This window comes from Cebus imitator, unplaced genomic scaffold (assembly GCF_001604975.1).
Source record: "Cebus imitator isolate Cc_AM_T3 unplaced genomic scaffold, Cebus_imitator-1.0 Scaffold167, whole genome shotgun sequence".
In the NCBI taxonomy this organism is placed as follows: domain Eukaryota; kingdom Metazoa; phylum Chordata; class Mammalia; order Primates; family Cebidae; genus Cebus; species Cebus imitator.
In genome coordinates, this window is record NW_016107482.1 from 71,158 (window position 1) to 78,495 (window position 7,338).

The window sequence follows — 7,338 nt, forward strand, 5'->3', positions numbered from 1 at the left end:
AAAAAAAAAAAAAAAAAAAAAAAGAACAGTATCCCAGACCCCAGGATCTTTAAGGAGACTTTTAGCCCCATCACCCTGCCACGGGCCTGGCACCTCTTCTTCTGCCTGTGCAGTAATGGTGGTCGCTTGAGGTGCCGGCTGATGAATTGATAAGCCTGGACGATCCCGGGGCTTGCCGCCGCGCTGTCTTCTCAAAGCTGGCCCAGGTCTCACCTAGGCTCCAAATTCTACTCTCAACTTCAACTTGACCTGGGCAAGTGCAGGCCAGCCCAGCACAGTGTAGGGCCTGAGGCGAAGCCTAATCTGGAAGCTCGGGCTGAGCTGGGGGCCATGCAGAGCTCTGCTGTCAGGCGGCCTTGGTAGCTCAGGGCTGCCCATCCACCCCAGTGGGCTGTGGACTGTACCTGCCCATCTGCTACCCACTCTAGGATACCTTCTCCCTAGCCCCAGGCTCTTTCCCTCTCTGATTCAATGGTACCAACCATCTGCTTTTTGGAAGCCCAGTCAGATGATCTCATGAACCTCTTTGTGTAGCACAGAGCCAGCTGAATGCTGCCACCCAGCTGGCTGTCCCTACAGACAGAGCCTGGAGTGGGCAGTGCCCCATCTGGTCCTCACCCTGCAGCCTCGAGCCTCTGTTTAGTTGGAACAGCAGAGCTGCCATTTTTAGGGAGGCCGATTCCCATGCACTGAACTTCCCAGTGTGTAGACATCAGCCAGGTACATAGCTGTCCCATCAAAGAACAGAGTCCTCATGTTGTGATCCCTCCTGGCAAGGGGTCTGATCCAGCCAGAGCCCAAAACACAGGGTGTGTTAAGCATTTGCTGGATGATGGGATGGGCTGGTGAAGGGTCCTTAGCAGTGCATCTGGCCATGGGCAGGCCATAACCCTACTCCCCTAGTGTGGCCTGGCACGTGGCAGGAAGATGTATGCCATGTGCTGGTGCCCCACACCTCTCCTGGAGGAGAACCAAGGTGTCTCCTGGTCTCATTCCCATTTCTCAGGTTCCATCACAATCCTGGTGCCTCTGCTAACACCTTCCTTTGACTGACAGCTTGCCACAGGATCCCTTACCCTCACCTCCAGGGTGACAGCTTTGGGCACTGTGGTTTATTTTTAAACTTTCTCTCCATATCCCAAAGAAGCACCCCTCTATCACCCGTTGTGGTGAGGTCCTGCTTAGGAGCTCTCTGCCCTTACCTTCCCAGGGTCAGCCACAGGCCGCAGAGGGAAGATATGCCCACGAGAGGGCCCCAGAACTCAGCACACATCTGCTGCAAGATGGGAGCTGCGGGCAGGAACATGGAGGCGTCAAAGCCAGGACGCATTTAATAAGCAGTATGACAAGGAATAAAATAACTATTAATAAGGTACTTTGCAGACTTGATTCCAGCCCCATTAAACTTTCCTTTACCTTATTTCACACCCCATTTCCAAAGCACCCTTTTCTCTCCCCCCACCTTTAATAGTTCTGGCAAACTTGGGTCCTAATGAAGTCTGGCAGCATAAATTTAAGGCAGTGTCTGGCTTAACTGAACAGAAGCCCGCGCTACGGCAGAATCGTCTAGGTTGCTGGAGACATAAATCCGGCCTCAAGACTGTCCGATGGATTCAGCGAGGCAGGTCAGGGCCGTGACAGCCATGAATGATGGCGCCTCAGGCGTTCCCGAAGTCGAAGGTGGCAGGGTGCTGAGTGGGGAGGTCTGCTTGGCCTGAGTGCAGAGACTTTTGTTCATTCACGCATTCATTCATCCCACAAGCACTCACTGGGGCTGTGTCCACTGTGTCGGGAGAGCTTCCTACCTTCATAGCTTCATCACCCTGCCAGGTGAGCATCACCTCCATTTTACAGACAGGGAGGCTGAAAGGGGCTTGTAGGATTTGCTGGCTTGCCCGAGCTCACACGGATAATCCTCAGGCAGGTGTTAGCCAGTGAAGGAACAAGAAGACACCGGGCTCCTTTTCTCTCCAAGGCTGTCTTTCCTCTTCTCCGATGCCCTCCCCCACCTGCAGCCCATTGGTTCCACAGGCTGTCTTTGGTGAGCAGGTGCTTTGCTCTCTCAGGAGGTCTTTTTCTAGTCCCCTCCCCCACTTCCTGGCCCTGCATTTTGTTTGTCTCACTTGGGTTTGTCCGCTGGCACAAGGTTCAATCAAAGCTGGATATCCCAGGTTCCTGGCAGGTCCCTGTGGTTGAAACCCGGGCCTCCAGGGTCCCCAGCTGGGGCTCAGTGTGTGAGATTTGAGACTGGGGCCCTCCGTGTGGGGCCCTAATAGCTTCGTTCATGAGATAGCTGAGCAATGCTAGGTCTGGAGCACATGGTTTCAGGCATCGAAGATGGCAAGATGGGGAAGGGGCTGGGAGGCAAAGTGAGGGAAGGTGGTTGGAAGCAGGTGGAAGAGAGAGCAAGCCTGGGCTTCTCATAGGCAGCTCCAGGGCTCCAGGGGCCCTTCCTGGTCAAAGGAAGCCTATTCTCCAGGCTTCCAGGGCTGAACTAACTTTGGACTCAGCTGACGTTGAGACATCATCACTTGGAGGCTGGGAATTTATCATCATTCTCTTTTTGTCTTGATCACCCATTCTTCTCTTACCTTTTGATTTTATCTCAGCCTCCCTTCTCCTTTTCTTCGGAAAGTGGTGTAGCTGTTTGAGACAAACAGCTTTGTCTTATTGGTGCTAATGATAATACTGTTGCTAGCCTTTGTGTTATTGTTTGCAGTGGTGTTTGTGTTAGTGCAGGTAGGGGTGCTATTAGTGCTGGTGAAGCATGTGCCGGTCTGGTGTTGCTGGTGACAGTGGTAGTAATGATGGTGATATTTCTTGGGTTGATGATGATATTGTTGGTGGTAATGACAGTGGTAGTGTTGCCATTAGGAGGCAATGATGGTTGTGGTGGTGGTGATAGTGATGATGGTATTGTTGGTGATCATTATATTGATAGTGTTGGTGATAATGATGGTTATGGTGCTGGTGATAGTGACGATGGTATTGGTGGTGGTGTTGGTGATAATGATGGTTATAATGGTGGTGGCGACATTGGTGGTGATCACAACACTGCTGGTAGTGTTGTTGGTCATGGTGGTGTTGGCATTCCTGTTGGTTGTGGTGGTGGTGACGGATATGAAGTTGGTGGTGGCAATGGTATTGCTGGTGATGATGATACTGTTGATGGTGCAGGTGGTAATGATGGTGGTGATTTTGCTGTTGATGGTTGTGGTGGTGATGATGGTTTTGGTGATGGTGGTGGTAGTTTTGGTGATGGGTGCTGGGCCTCTGAATCAGGAAGATGTAATAGAAAGAACACAAGCTCTGGAGCTAGACAGACCTACATGCCATTACTGGCTCCAGTAAATGACTTAGCAGCCTGTACCTGTGTTTCCCTGTCTGTAAAGTGGGGATAATCATACTCACCTCACATGGTGCCATGAGGATGAAGGATAGTGTATGTGTCCCACCTACTTTTCCCTGGGGTCCTAGAGCTCCTTTTCCTTTTTCCTGGTCATAGGAACCTGGACAGTGCCACATGAGAGGTGGCATCATCACTGATGACAGGCTCTTGACCTTTGGCCAGATATTTGACAGTCACAGCCTAGGGTGACCTTGGCTATTTCGATTCCCACTAGAGGGCATATCAGGATGTGAATCCATGTCTGTTGGAGACCAATGTCCAGTTTTTCCACCACCTATGTTCCCGTACAGAGGATGAGCAGCCCAGATGCCAGCTGGGGTCTCTTCACTCCTGAGATCAAAATAGAATTGCCGCAATCCCTCAGCCCTATAACCCCTGGTCCTTATAGACACGGTAGTGCCACAGCCAGGTAAGAAAAGCTACTCCTTTGAGTTCTATATCGAAGCCTTATAGAAGACCCTTATAGAAGGTTTCTTCAACATGATAGTGTTCGGGAGCAAAGCAGACCTCACAGAAGGTTGATAGAGGAGGCAGGAGTGAACTTTTATCGCAATCCTCAGAGACTCACTTAGACATCTTTATTGAAGTCTCAGTGCCCTTCTCCCTGTCCCAGCCCATCTCTGATCTGCAAGGGCTTCTCCTGTTGGCATGTTGTCCTGCAGAACCTAGCCTTACTCTCCTTTCTCCTGCTCTTTCTTTCCCATCTAGCATGTAGATCTTCCTTCCACCAAACAGAGCTACCAGGGAGCAGACTCTTAAAGTCTCTATCCTCAACTGATCAGGGCCCGCCCATGGTGCAGCCCATCCCCCTTTGTACAAAGCAGCCAGGATTGTAACATATAGATGTTTCCCATGCTATTCATACTCAGACAGGGGCCTGAGCTGGTACCTCTCTCTTAGAGAACATGAGTTCTGCCCAGCCCTGGCTTGTCTCAGTCCCTTCTCTCCAGGTCAGCCCACCACCCCAGGCCTCACTGAGCCAGGAGTTCTTGGGACCAGCTCTGCCAGACCTCTTTCCACCTCTGAAGAGTTCTGTCCTTAGGGAGTGAGTAGGACGCAGGGCTGGTGTGACCTGGGACAAAGGCTGTTAGTGACAAGGGCCTGGGTGATGGACAGTCCCCTTGCCCTCCCCCTACCAGGCACCCCTCCTGCCTGTCATTCTCACGTCTGAGGCTTTCATTAGGCAGATGTGAGAGGGTCATGCCCTGCTCCTCCCAAGAGCTATGTGCCAGAGGAAGAGCCTCAGGAGCACAGAAGCACATCCTCCCCTCATCTGCGCCCTGCTGAGTCATCCGCACTGGGTCACTGTTTCTGGAGCCAAGCGGTAAATAGAAGCTACCAGCTCTCCTTACTTTGCCTCTGTAGAAATCCCAGATATCTGTCTCCCAGGTCTGAGGGTCCTTTCTGCAGAAGATGCAATGGTGACAGTGGTAATGGTGATGCCTACTATTTAATTATCATCCGCTCTGTATTATTTCATTTAATCCTCACAACATCTTGGGAAAAGAGGTCTTAGTAGCAGCACTTTACAGGTGGGGAAACTGAGGCCCAGGGAGGTTCAGGGAGTTGCCTTAGCCTCTCAGTGAATAAGCAGTAAAAACAGGTTTCCAAACCAGCCCTCTCCAGATCTGGAGCCCTGCTGGCCTTTCACTCCCATGACCTCAGCAGCCTGAGCTCTGCACATCTGCTCTGCCAAGTTCACACACCAGAGGGGGCAGTATTGCTTAAAGCAATCTGACTTTTACTGACTCCTTTAGGGTTTTCTGGATTAAAAACAAAATTAAAACAACACACCAAACATTTCATTTTTTCTAAATTATAAAGTGCAAGCTGGGAATGTTTGGGATTTTTGCCTGAGGGTTTAAGGAAAGAGACCAACATTTACCAAGAGCTTCTATTGTGCCAGCCACTTTTTGCATGTCATGCCGTGTCATCCTCTGTCAGGCTCAAGTGGGGCTGGCTTTCTTATCCTGTCTTCAGATGAGTAGATGGCAGTTGGGGAAGGTGTGGTCAGCAGTGGGGTGGGGTTCAATTGGGCTGCTATGATTCCAGAGCCTGTGTGTTCCTTTCTTTCTGCTGTGCTGCTCTCAGAGGGCACCCATGGCTCTTCCAGCTTTGTATGGTGGAAGTAGGAGCTTCCGTGTCTTAGGGTTGCCATGAGGATGTGTGACTCACATTAGTGTTTGTGTGGATTTTATGCACAGTCGGAGCTAAAAAATGGCAGCCATCATTATTCTCAGGAAGGAGAAAGTTGGCTCACTTTGCTCCGGGTCACCTGGTGGGGCTGTCTCCAAGCCCATTGTTCTTTTCTGTTTGTTTTTCATTCTTCGACATTTTCCTTTGCCTCTTTGCAAAAAGGTGAAATGACAGATGCTACCTGATCTTTGTGGCCTCTTGCATCAGGGCTCAGGACTCAGTGCCGATACCAGGACCCTGGTTCAGTAGCCAAGTGGTCTTGTTGTCCTTTCCCTGCTTCTTGCCTTTGTGTCCCCTCCTCTGGTCCAGTCACCTGGTCACCAGGTGGAGTTAGGCAGGAAAAAAAGCTGGCTCTGTTAACCAGGCAATGTTAACTCTACATTGACTTGAACAGGGGGTGCTGTATCTGTATTGCATTATTAGAAAACAGCATGTGTTCCAATTATCTAGTGTTGTGTAAGAAACCACCCCAAGTTAGTGCCTTAAAACTACTTTTTGTAGGCCGGGCGCGGTGGCTCACGCCTATAATCCCAGCACTTTGGGAGGCCGAGGCGGGTGGATCACAAGGTCAAGAGATGGAGACTATCCTGGTCAACAAGGTGAAATCCCATCTCTGCTAAAAATACAAAAATTAGCTGGGCATGGTGGCACGTGCCTGTAGTCCCAGCTACTCAGGAGGCTGAGGCAGGAGAATTGCTTGAACCCAGGAGGCGGAGGTTGCGGTGAGCCGAGATCGCGCCATTGCACTCCAGCCTGGGTAACAAGAGCGAAACTCTGTCTCAAAAAAAAAAACACAAAAAACAAACAAACAAAAAAAACCAAAAAACCAACAAACAAACAAAAAAACTACTTATTATATTATGCTCATTATCCAAGGGTCAGAAATTTAGATAGGGCTCAATGAAACGATTCTTCTACTCCATGCAGCATTGACTGGCGGTTCTAAGAAGGCTTTAGGCAGCTGGAGGTTCTAAAAAGGCTTCACTCGTGCCTGGAAGGGAAAAAGAGTGGAGAAGGGCGTGGCTAGGCTCAGTGGGGTCCCACTTCCTCTCTGTGGAGTTGAGTCTTTCCAGGTGCTCTTTCTAGCAGGCCAGCAGAACTTCTTACACAGCAACTCCAGGCTCCAAAAGCAGGTGTGCCTAGAGATGAGATGTGGAGGTCGCTAGTCTCAAAGTCCAAGTCTGGCAACTGCCGTAGCATTACTTCTGACATGTTTAACCGATGAAAGCAGACACAGAGCCTGCCCAAGTTCAAGGAGAGGGAATAAATATTGCATCTCTCCACCAAAGGAGTGTCAAAGAATTTGTGAGCATCACTTATTTACCACAAGACTGAAAAATATGTTAGACCCTCATATCCCTCCCAGGGTCTTGCTTCTCTTGCACGTCCCTGGCTCATGGCAGAGGCCACTCTTCTCCTTGCACTTGGTGACAGGCAGTTTCTTTAGTAAGAGTCTAAGGAATACAATAATCAAACCTCTCTCATGTCAACCCACAGCCCAGAAATCTGTTTTCAGTTAGTGGAGGATGAGGAGCAAGGGCAAATAAATATCTCATCACAATTATTGGGAAGCTGCAATTGATCTTGTGGATTCAACTGCAAACAAATTAAAGATAATTCAATCTCAATTAACTCAATGCAACAGGTGCTTAGCTATGTTTTGGACTGATATTTCCAGTTGCTTCTTAATAATCCCTTTGGAGTCAGTCATTCTTATATGTATTTAAGTCTTC